Source organism: Arachis stenosperma, chromosome 10, assembly GCF_014773155.1.
Source record: "Arachis stenosperma cultivar V10309 chromosome 10, arast.V10309.gnm1.PFL2, whole genome shotgun sequence".
In the NCBI taxonomy this organism is placed as follows: domain Eukaryota; kingdom Viridiplantae; phylum Streptophyta; class Magnoliopsida; order Fabales; family Fabaceae; genus Arachis; species Arachis stenosperma.
Genome location: NC_080386.1, coordinates 40,128,577 through 40,141,302, shown reverse-complemented (window position 1 = coordinate 40,141,302; position 12,726 = coordinate 40,128,577). Strand labels below are relative to the sequence as shown.

Here is a 12,726-nt window from a genome sequence, read left to right as displayed (position 1 = left end):
CTTTCCGGCAATATATGATAGTTCATACTTTGCCCAAGATTTGATGGCCCAAACCGGCGTTCAAAATCACCCTCAGAAATTCCAGCGTTAAACGCCGGAACTGGCACCTAAATGGGAGTTAAATGCCCAAACTGGCATAAAAGCTGGCGTTTAACTCCAAGAAGAGTCTCTACACGAAAAATGCTTCATTGCTCAGCCCAAGCACACACCAAGTGGGCCCAGAAGTGGATTTTTATGTCATTTACTCATCTTTGTAATTCTTAAGCTACTAGTTCCCTATAAGTAGGACCTTTTACTATTGTATTTTCATCTTGGTTCTTCTGGTTCCCTCTCTGGGGCCGAAACCAATGATCACACTATCACTTATGTATTTTCAACGGTGGAGTTTCTACACACCATAGATTAAGGTGTGGAGCTCTGCTGTACCTCGAGTATTAATGTAATTACTATTGTTCTTCTATTCAATTCCGCTTGTTCTTTGTCCAAGATATCACTTGTTCTTCAACTTGATGAATGTGATGATCCGTGACACTCATCATCATTCTCACTCATGAACAAAGTGACTGACAACCACTCTTGTTCTACAAGCATACGAGGCTCTAGTGTTTATCTCTTGGATTCTTTAACCGGAATCTTCGTGGTATAGGCGAGAACTGATGGCGGCATTCAAGAGAATCCGGAAGGTCTAACCTTGTCTGTGGTATTCTGAGTAGGATTCAATGATTGAATGACTGTGACGTGCTTCAAACTCCTAGCAGGCGGGGCGTTAGTGACAGACGCAAAAGAATCACTGGATTCTATTCCGGCCTGACCGAGAACCGACAGCTGATTAGCCATATGCTGTGACAGAGCATAGGAACATTTTCACTGAGAGGATGGGAGGTAGCCACTGACAACGGTGAAACCCTTGCATAAGCTTGCCATGGAAAGGAGTAAGAAGGATTGGATGAAGACAGTAGGAAAGCAGAGAGACGGAAGGGAAGGCATCTTCATACGCTTATCTGAAGCTCTCACCAATGATATACATAAGTATCTTTATCTTTATCTTTATGCTTTATTCGTTTATCACTATACCCATTTGAGTCTGCCTGACTGAGATTTACAAGGTGACCATAGCTTGCTTCATACCAACAATCTCCGTGGGATCGACCCTTACTCACGTAAGGTATTACTTGGACGACCCAGTGCACTTGCTGGTTAGTTGTGCGAAGTTGTAGTGATCACAATTTCGTGCACCAAGTTTTTGGCGCCGTTGTCGGGGATTGTTTTGTGTATGGACAACTGACGGTTCATCTTGTTGCTTAGATTAGGTATTTTTTTCAGAGTTTTTAAGAATGAATTCTAGAGTTTCATGATGATCTGTTGAAGTCTGGCTGGCTGTGAAGCCATGTCTAATCTTATTGGACCGAGGTTTCAACTGATCATCACAAGAGCTTGATGATTTCTATCAATCTTGCTATTGGAGCAATGATCTGCTAAGGCTTGGCTGGCCATTGGCCATGTCTAGTGTTTTGGACTGAAGCTTTCTTTGAAAGCTTGGCTGGCTGTGAAGCCATGTCTAATTCCTGGACCGGAGTCTTAGACTAACATTGCAATGATTCCTGGAATTCAAATTAAGACTTCTGAAACCTTCATTTTCTATTTTCATATAATTTTCGAAAAAGCACAAAAAAATTACAAAATCATAAAAACCAAAAATATTTTATGTTTCTTGTTTGAGTCTAGAGTCTCATGTTAAGTTTGGTGTCAATTGCATGTTTCTATTCTTTTTGCATTCATGCATGTGTCTTCATTAATCTTCAAGTTGTTCTTGATGATTTTATTACTCTGATTTTTAATTCTCTTGACTTGAGTGTTAATGTGTCTCATGTGCATTCTCATTTTGTTAGTGTCAGTAATATACAAACAGCTAAGTTTGGTGTCTTGCATGCATTGTTGTTTGATTTTAGTTGCATTTTGATTATTCCTCATTATTAAAAATCCAAAAATATTTTTAATTTGTGTCTTTTCAAGTCAATAATACAGAGATTTGAAGATTCAGAACATACAGCAGAGGAATTATACAGAAAAAGCTGGGCGTTCAAAACGCCCAGTGAAGAAGGCAAACTGGCGTTTAAACGCCAGCCAGGGTGCCTGGCTGGGCGTTTAACGCCCAAAAGGGTAGTGCTTTGGGCGTTAAACGCCAGAATGTGCACCATTCTGGGCGTTTAACGCCAGGATGGCACAAGAGGGAAGATTTTGTTTTTCAAATCAATTTTTTTTCAAGTTTTCAAAGTTTTTCAAAATCAAATCTTTTTCAAATTATATCTTTTCAATCAAATGTTTTCAAAATCAATTTCTTTCTTTTTTCAAAGATACTTACTAACAATTAAAGATTTGATTGAACATCTCAAGTTTGTTACCTTTTCTGTTGAGAAAGGTTTAATGTTTGAATCATATCTTTTCTTGTTAGGCAAGTCATTAATTTTTAAAATCAAATCTTTTTAAAATGTTTTTCAAATCATATCTTCTCAATCACATCTTTTCAAAAACCAATCATATCTTCTTAACCACATCTTTTTCAAAATAAGTTTTCAATCAAATATTTTTAATTTCTAATTTCAAAATCTTTTCAAAAATTACTTGATTTTCTCCTTCACTCTTGGTTTTCGAAAATCAATTAAAGTTTTTCAAAATATTTTCAAACTTTTTCACTTAATTTTCGAAAATTTCCTTCCCCTCTTCTCACATCCTTCTATTTATGGAGTATCACTCCTTCTTAATGCACAATTCGAACTCTATCTGATCAAGTTCGAATTCTCCTTCTTCTTTCTTCTATTTTTCTTTTCCTCTGACACCTCAAGGAATCTCTATACTGTGACATAGAGGATTCCACATTTTCTTGTTCTCTTCTCTTTCATATGAGCAGGAGCAGAGACAAAGGCATTCTTGTTGAAGCTGACCCTGAACCTGAAAGGACCTTGAAGCGAAAGCTAAGAGAAGCTAAGGCACAACTCTCTGTTGAGGACCTGACCGAATTCTTCAAAGAAGAAGAACCTATGGCAGCCGAAAACAACAACAATGCCAACAATGCAAGGAAGGTGCTGGGTGACTTTACTGCACCTACTCCCGACTTCTATGGGAGAAGCATCTCTATTCCTGCCATTGGAGCAAACAACTTTGAGCTTAAGCCTCAATTAGTTTCTCTAATGCAACAGAATTGCAAGTTCCATGGACTTCCATTGGAAGATCCTCATCAGTTTTTAGCTGAGTTCTTACAAATCTGTGACACAGTCAAGACTAATGGGGTTGACCCTGAGGTCTACAGACTGATGCTATTCCCTTTTGCTGTAAGAGACAGAGCTAGAATATGGTTGGACTCTCAACCTAAAGAAAGCCTGGACTCTTGGGAAAAGCTAGTCAATGCCTTCTTGGCAAAGTTCTTTCCACCTCAAAAATTGAGTAAGCTTAGAGTGGAAGTCCAAACCTTCAGACAGAAGGATGGAGAATCCCTCTATGAAGCTTGGGAAAGATACAAACAATTAATCAGAAAATGTCCTTCTGACATGCTTTCTGAATGGAGCATCATAGGTATTTTCTATGATGGTCTCTCTGAACTATCCAAGATGTCCTTGGATAGCTCTGCTGGAGGATCTCTTCATCTGAAGAAGACGCCTACAGAAGCTCAAGAGCTCATTGAAATGGTTGCAAATAACCAATTCATGTACACTTCTGAAAGGAATCCTGTGAACAATGGGACAAGTCAGAAGAAAGGAGTTCTTGAGATTGATGCTCTGAATGCCATACTGGCTCAGAACAAGATATTGACTCAACAAGTCAATTTGATTTCTCAAAGTCTGTCTGGAATGCAAAATGCACCAAGCAGTACTAAGGATGCTTCATCTGAAGAAGAAGCTTATGATCCTGAGAACCCTTCAATGGAAGAGGTGAATTACTTAGGAGAACCCTATGGAAACACCTATAATTCTTCATGGAGAAATCACCCAAATTTCTCATGGAAGAATCAAGAGAGACATCAACAAGGTTTCAACAACAATAATGGTGGAAGAAACAGGTTTAGCAATGGCAAGCCTTTTCCATCATCTTCTCAGCAACAGACAGAGAATTCTAAGCAGAACCCCTCTGACTTAGCAACCATGGTCTCTGATCTAATCAAAACCACTCAAAGTTTCATGACTAAAACAAGGTCCTCCATTAGAAATTTGGAGGCACAAGTGGGACAGCTGAGCAAGAAAGTTACTGAACTCCCTCCTAGTACTCTCCCAAGTAATACAGAAGAAAATCCAAAAGGAGAGTGCAAAGCCATAACCATGGCCGAATCTGGAGAGGAAAGAGAGGAAGTGAACGCCACTGAGGAAGGCCTCAATGGGCGTGCACTGACCTCCACAGAGTTCCCTAATGAGGAACCATGGGAATCTAAGGCTCAAAATGAGACCATAGAGATTCCATTGGACTTACTTCTGCCTTTCATGAGCTCTGATGAGTATTCTTCCTCTGAAGAGGATGAGTATGTCACTGAAGAGCAAGTTGCTAAATACCTTGGAGCAATCATGAAGCTAAATGACAAGTTATTTGGAAATGAGACTTGGGAGAATGAACCTCCTTTGCTCACCAAAGAACTGGATGACTTGTCTAGGCAGAAATTACCTCAAAAGAGACAAGATCCTGGGAAGTTTTCCATACCTTGTACCATAGGCACCATGACCTTCAAGAAGGCTTTGTGTGACTTAGGGTCAAGTGTAAACCTCATGCCTCTCTCTATAATGGAGAAGCTAGGGATCTTTGAGGTGCAAGCTGCAAGAATCTCATTAGAGATGGCAGACAACTCAAGAAAACAAGCTCATGGACTTGTAGAGGATGTTTTGGTGAAGATTGAAGACCATTACATCCCTACTGATTTTATAGTCCTAGAGACTGGGAAGTGCATGGATGAAACCATCATCCTTGGCAGACCCTTCCTAGCCACAGCAAAGGCTGTGATTGATGTTGATGGAGGTGAACTGATCATTCAAGTGAATGAAGAATCCTTTGTGTTTAAGACTCAAGGATATCCCTCTGTCACCATGGAAAAGAAGCATGAAGAGCTTCTCTCAATTCAGAGTCAAACAGAGCCCCCACAGTCAAACTCTAAGTTTGGTGTTGGGAGGCCACAACCAAACTCTAAGTTTGGTGTTGAACCCCCACATTCAAATTCTAAGTTTGGTGTTGGGAGGTTCCAACATTGCTCTGAGCATCTGTGAGGCTCCATGAGAGCCCTCTGTCAAGCTACTGACATTAAAGAAGCGCTTGTTGGGAGGCAACCCAATGTTACATTTTATCTATTTTCTTTTGTTATTTTATGTTTTTTTTTTTGAAGGTTGATGACCATAAGAAGACACAAAATCAATTGAAAAAGCAAAAACAGAATGAAAAACAGGAAGAAAAATAGCATACCCTGGAGGAAGAACCCACTGGCGTTTAAACGCCAGTGAGGCTAGCAGTTGGGCGTTTAACGCCCAGTCTGGCACCATTCTGGGCGTTTAACGCCAGAAAGGGGCACCAGACTGGCGTTAAATGCCAGAAAAGGGCAAGAACCTGGCGTTAAATGCCAGGAATGGGCACCAGCCCGGCGTTTAACGCCAGAAATGGCTCAAAACGTGATTTTGAATGCCATTTGGTGCAGGGATGACTTTTCCTTGACACCACAGGATCTGTGGACCCCACAGGATCCCCACCAACCCCACCACTCTCTCTCTTCTTCACCCATTCACCAATCACCTCAACACCTCTTCCCAAAAACTCTTCACCACTCACATCCATCCTTCATAAAACCTCACCTACCTCACCCTTCAAATTCAAACCACTTTCCCACCCATACCCACCCATAATGACCGAAACACAAAGCCATTCCCTTCTTCCTCATTTCTTCTTCTTCTACTCTCTTCTTTCTTCTTTTGCTCGAGGACGAGCAAACCTTTTAAGTTTGGTGTGGTAAAAGCGTTGCTTTTTCGTTTTTCCATAACCATTTATGGCATCCAAGGCCGGAGAAACCTCTAGAAAGAGGAAAGGGAAGGCAAAAGCTTTCACCTCCGAGTCATGGGAGATGGAGAGATTCATCTCAAGGGTGCATCAAGACCACTTCTATGAAGTTGTGGCCATGAAGAAGGTGATCCATGAGGTCCCTTTCAAACTCAAAAAGGGTCAACTTTGATCAAAGGTTGGACCAAGTCCTCACAAACATTTGTGAAGAGGGCGCTCAATGGAAGAGAGATTCAAGAGGAAAGCCGGTTCAACTGAGAAGGCATGATCTCAAGCCCATCACTAAGAAAAGGATGGAGCAAACAAGAGACCCCTCTCATCATGAGATCCCTGAGATACCTCAAGGGATGCACTTTCCTCCACAAGACTATTGGGAGCAACTAAACACCTCCCTAGGAGAATTGAGTTCCAACATGGGACAACTAAGGGTGGAGCACCAAGAGCATTCCATCCTCCTCCATGAAATTAGAGAAGATCAAAGAATCATGAGAGAGGAGCAACAAAGACAAGGAAGAGACATTGAGGAGCTCAAGCACTCCATAAGACCTTCAAGAGGAAGAACAAGCCGCCATCATTAAGGTGGACCCGTTCTTTAATCTCCTTGTTCTTCATTTTCTTGTTTTTCGAAAATTATGCTTTATGTTTATCCATGTTTGTGTCTTATGATCATTAGTGTCTTAGTGTCTATGCCTTAAAGTTATGAATGTCCTATGAATCCATCACCTTTCTTAAAAGAAAACTGTTTTTATTACAAAAGAACAAGAAGTACAGGATTTCGAATTCATCTTTAAAACTAGCTTAATTAGTTTGATGTGGTGACAATACTTTTTGTTTTCTGAATGTATGCTTGAACAGTGCATATGTCTTTTGAATTCGTTGTTCATGAATGTTAAAATTGTTGGCTCTTGAAAGAATGATGAAAAAGGAGACATGTTACTGAGGATCTGAAAAATCATAAAAATGATTCTTGAAGCAAGAAAAAGCAGTGAATACAAAAAAAAGAGAGAAGCAAGCGAAAAAAAAACGAAAAAGAAAAAAAAAGAAAAGAAATTAAAGGGAAAGAAAGAAATAAAGTGTGATCCAAGGCAAAAAGAGTGTGCTTAAGAACCCTGGACACCTCTAATTGGGGACTTTAGCAAAGCTGAGTCACAATCTGAGAAGGTTCACCCAATTATGTGTCTGTGGCATGTATGTATCCGGTGGTAATACTGGAAGACAGAGTGCTTTAGGCCACGGCCAAGACTCAATAAGTAGCTGTGTTCAAGAATCATCATACTTAACTAAGAGAATCAATAACACTATATGGATTCTGAGTTCCTAAAGAAGCCAATCATTCTGAATTTCAAAGGATAAAGTGAGATGCCAAAACTGTTCGGAGGCAAAAAAGCTACTAGTCCCGCTCATCTAATTTGGAGCTAAGTTTCATTGATAATTTGGAGTCTATAGTATATTCTCTTCTTTTTATCTTATTTTTTTTCAGTTGCTTGGGGACAAGCAACAATTTAAGTTTGGTGTTGTGATGAGCGGATAATTTATACCCTTTTTGGCATTGTTTTTAGTATGTTTTTAGTAGTTTTAGTTGAGTTCTTAGTATATTTTTATTAGTTCTTAGTTAAAATTCACTTTTCTGGACTTTACTATGAGTTTGTGTGTTTTTCTGTGATTTCAAGTATTTTCTGGCTGAAATTGAGGGACCTGAGCAAAAATCTGATTCAGAGACTGAAAAGGACTGCAGATGCTGTTGGATTCTGACCTCCCTGCACTCGAAGTGGATTTTCTGGAGCTACAGAAGCCCAATTGGCGCGCTCTCAACGGCTTTGGAAAGTAGACATCCTGGGCTTTCCAGCAATATTTGATAGTCCATACTTTGCCCAAGATTTGATGGCCCAAACCGGCGTTCAAAGTCACCCTCAGAAATTCCAGCGTTAAACGCCGGAACTGGCACCTAAATGGGAGTTAAATGCCCAAACTGGCATAAAAGCTGGCGTTTAACTCCAAGAAGAGTCTCTACACGAAAAATGCTTTATTGCTCAGCCCAAGCACACACCAAGTGGGTCCAGAAGTGGATTTTTATGTCATTTACTCATCTTTGTAATTCTTAAGCTACTAGTTCCCTATAAGTAGGACCTTTTACTATTGTATTTTCATCTTGGTTCTTCTGGTTCCCTCTCTGGGGCCGAAACCAATGATCACACTATCACTTATGTATTTTCAACGGTGGAGTTTCTACACACCATAGATTAAGGTGTGGAGCTCTGCTGTACCTCGAGTATTAATGCAATTACTATTGTTCTTCTATTCAATTCCGCTTGTTCTTTGTCCAAGATATCACTTGTTCTTCAACTTGATGAATGTGATGATCCGTGACACTCATCATCATTCTCACTCATGAATAAAGTGACTGACAACCACTCTTGTTCTACAAGCATACGAGGCTCTAGTGTTTATCTCTTGGATTCTTTAACCGGAATCTTCGTGGTATAGGCGAGAACTGATGGCGGCATTCAAGAGAATCCGGAAGGTCTAACCTTGTCTGTGGTATTCTGAGTAGGATTCAATGATTGAATGACTGTGACGTGCTTCAAACTCCTAGCAGGCGGGGCGTTAGTGACAGACGCAAAAGAATCACTGGATTCTATTCCGGCCTGACCGAGAACCGACAGCTGATTAGCCATATGCTGTGACAGAGCATAGGAACATTTTCACTGAGAGGATGGGAGGTAGCCACTGACAACGGTGAAACCCTTGCATAAGCTTGCCATGGAAAGGAGTAAGAAGGATTGGATGAAGACAGTAGGAAAGCAGAGAGACGGAAGGGAAGGCATCTTCATACGCTTATCTGAAGCTCTCACCAATGATATACATAAGTATCTTTATCTTTATCTTTATGCTTTATTCGTTTATCACTATACCCATTTGAGTCTGCCTGACTGAGATTTACAAGGTGACCATAGCTTGCTTCATACCAACAATCTCCGTGGGATCGATCCTTACTCACGTAAGGTATTACTTGGACGACTCAGTGCACTTGCTGGTTAGTTGTGCGAAGTTGTAGTGATCACAATTTCGTGCACCACTCCTTATGAAGTATGGATTCGTGAAGATGATCCTCTCTCTCTTGTTCCATGTCAATTGTATCAGTGGGATCATGTTGCTCTTGGATTGATGGATGTGGGTGCTCTTCCATGAATGGTGGTGATGGGATGGGTGGATCATTATGTGGTTGAGATAGAAGTGCAGTGGAGCTTGAGAGTTGAATATCGGGTGTAGAGGGTTGGCCCAAGTGGGATATAAGTTCTTGAAGAGTAGAGGCGAGACTAGTGATAGAGGCAAGTTTGCTTTCTATGGAGGTTTGGGGTGGATAGGAGGGTTCATTTGTTGGGAAAAAAGGTTCATAACATGAAAGTGGTTCCTCTTGATAAGGATATGGAGATGGTGTATATTGAGGTGGTGGTTTTGGGAATGGTTCATATGGTGGTTGGTGTGGTGAATAAGGATTGGGGTCATATGAAGGTGAATGGTGGAAAGGGACTTGTGAGTGTGGTGGTTCAAAGTTATGTTGTGAGGATGGTCTCTGAGTATACGGTGGGGCTTGTTGGTAGCTACTAGGTGGTCCACCATATCTATCAGCTTGGTATGCATTGTAGGATGGTCTTTGTCCGTGATATCTAGGAGGGTGTTGTTGCCTAAAGGGTTGATCAGATCCTCTTGGCTCCGTCCATCTTTGATTGCTTTGACCTTTATGCATATTCCTATTATAGCTTCCATTCCTTGCAACAAAATTAGAACTAAACTCAAAGCGAAAGGAGTGAGAATTCATAATAGCTATCAGAAATAAGAGGGAAGAGAGAGAAAACAAGTAAAAGAAAAAAAAATTTTGAAAAATATTTACAATAACCAATAATAAGGCACACGTTTGCAATTCCCTGGCAACGGCGCCATTTTGAAGAGAGAACTTTTGCGTGGTCTAGAATTCAGAATAAATTTCCGTTGCAAGTATAGTTTCTAAACCAACAAAATTCCTTACTTACAAACGTTTTGGTTGTCACAAGTAACAAACCCCTAAATAAATTGATAACTGAAGTATTTAAACCTCGGGTCGTCTTCTCAAGGAATTGCAGGGAAGTATGAATTATTATTGGTTATGCAAAACAGTGTTTTGGGGGGTTGAAAAGGTTTTGAACAAGAGAAAGGGATTGCAGGGAATTAATAGATTAATAACTAATAAAACTCTTAGCAATGTATGAAAACTGGAGGTCCTATCCCTGTTATCCTTATCAATTGTGGTGAGAATTGGATTTTTCTCCCACTGTGTTAACCTCTAACTATGAAGGTAAGTTAAGTGGATGAATTGATTCAAATCCTCAAATTCCAGTCTTTCCTTGGGAAAAGTTAGAATTATTGGATCTCGAATTAATTCTTGAAGAATTCCAATTTTCAGTCAACAATGAGTTTGACAACTCAAGAGTTACCAATTAATCAACCAAAGCCAAAAGGGAATAAAATCTAAATCAAATTAAAAGCATCAATAACATAAATAGAAGAAGGCAATCAAACTATGTTTAAACATAAATTCAAATTTAGCATGAAAGAGTTCATAAATTAAATTGGAAAAATAAATAAAAGGAATAATAAACCTGGAACTCAGAAGATGAAATCCTAATCCTAATGTAAATCCTAATCCTAATCCTAATCCTAAGAGAGAGGAGAGAACCTCTCTCTCTAAAAACTACATCTAAAACTAAAATTGTGAGTTATGAAAGCCTGTTGAGTCTCTGCAAGTTCCCTGACTTTAATCTATGTTTCTGGGCCGAAAACTGGGTTGAAATGCGGCCCAGAATCTTTGCCAGCGACTTTTGTATTTCTGCAGATCGCGCACATCACGCGTCCGCATCGTCCACGCGTTCGCGTCACTTAGCATTTCTCGTACCACGCGTGCGCGTCGTTCACGCATTCGCGTCGTTCGTGCAGCTTCCAATCCGTGCAATCACGTCAGGCACGCGAACGCGTCACTCTGATTTCTTCCATTTCGCGTGGTCGCGTGAGCCATGCGACCGCGTGACTTCTCACTGGTCATCTCCTCAATTCCTTGTGTTCCTTCCATTTTTGCACGCTTCCTCTTCATTCTCTAAGCCATTCCTACCCTATGAAGCCTGAAACACTTAACACACAGATCAAGGCATCGAATGGTAAAATCATGCAAATCTTATGAATAAGTGGGTGAAAAGCTTGATAAAACCACTCAATTAAATACAATATAAACCAAAAAATAGTGGTTTATCATCTTCCTTAGATAAATATGCCTCTAAAAGGCAAGGGAGAATTAGGGCTCAACAGATTACCTTTCTTTCAACACTCCTATTCTTCATTCATTTCCATTAACTTTAATCTTAACTTGGTTGGTTACTTGCTCTTCAATCATGTCTCAATTGGCACTTGCCACTCGCCACTGCATTAAGTTTAGTTTTTTACCCTTTTTTTATTTTTCTCCCCTTAGTTCTTTTACGGATTCATTTGCTCAAGTATTTGCAGACCTTAAGAAAAGAACTATCACAACCTAAATCTGAAAATCTGAAGCTAACATATTACCCTATCGCACTGATTGGTACCATCCGCTCATGCTTCTCTACAAGATAATGAATAATGTTTATTCAATAGTTCGTAATTTCAAAATTTGATCATTAAGGTCCTTAGGTAGTTAAGTGCATCATTAACATTGAATTTTTCCTATGCTTATTCAGTAGGTAACATTTATAAATTCCTTATTCAATGCCATATTCATGATTAATGAAATATTGCTTCATACTAGTGTACGAATGTGACATTGAGGCAACCGTTACTTGTATGCTGTATCACTTGCACTACAAGAAAATTACTTTTAGCGGCTATTTATTTTTCTTTTTAGCAGTAATAAAAATAGTCACTAATACATTTATCGGCAATTAGACATTAGCGGTCTTATACTTTGTCGCTAAAACGTTTTAGCGGACCGTTTTAATGTCTACTGGTGCACGAAATTATGATCATCAACAATGGCGCCAAAAACTTGGTAGTGCTCTCAAACATGAATCACACTTAGTCACAACTCCGCACAACTAACCAGCAAGTGCACTGGGTCGTCCAAGTAATACCTTACGTGAGTAAGGGTCGATCCCACGGAGATTGTTGGTATGAAGCAAGCTATGGTCATCTTGTAAATCTCAGTTAGGCAGATAGTAAATGTTATGGAGTTTTCGAATAATAAATAAAACAGAAAATAAAGATAGAGTTACTCATGTAATTCAATGGTGGGAATTTCAGATAAGTGTGTGGAGGTGCTTATCCCTATTGGATCTCTGCTTTTCTACTGTCTTCCTTCAATACTTCTTATTCCTTTCCATGGCTACATCCCATCCTCTCAGTGAAAAAAGTCCAAATGCTCTGTCACAGCACGACTAATCATCTGTCGGTTCTCGATCATGTTGGAATAAAATCCCTTGATTCTTTTGCGTTTGTCATCACGCCCAAAAATCGCGAGTTTGAAGCTTGTCACAATCATTCAATCCTTGAATCCTACTCGGAATACCACAGACAAGGTTTAGACTTTCTGGATTCTCATGAATGCCGCCATCAATCTAGCTTATACCACGAAGATTCTGATTAAGGAATCCAAGAGATATGCGCCCGGTCTAAGGTAGAACGGAAGTGGTTGTCAGTCACGCGTTCATA

At 39.9% G+C, this 12,726-nt stretch overlaps 1 non-coding gene across 1 annotated transcript; it reads right to left on the bottom strand.

Annotated features, from left to right (window-relative positions):
* Window positions 1-3,443: 3,443 nt before the first annotated feature.
* On the bottom strand, window positions 3,444-3,551 carry LOC130959470 (small nucleolar RNA R71). Its single transcript, XR_009078548.1, has one exon. It is a non-coding gene; the product is annotated as a small nucleolar RNA R71 (small nucleolar RNA).
* Window positions 3,552-12,726: the final 9,175 nt, after the last annotated feature.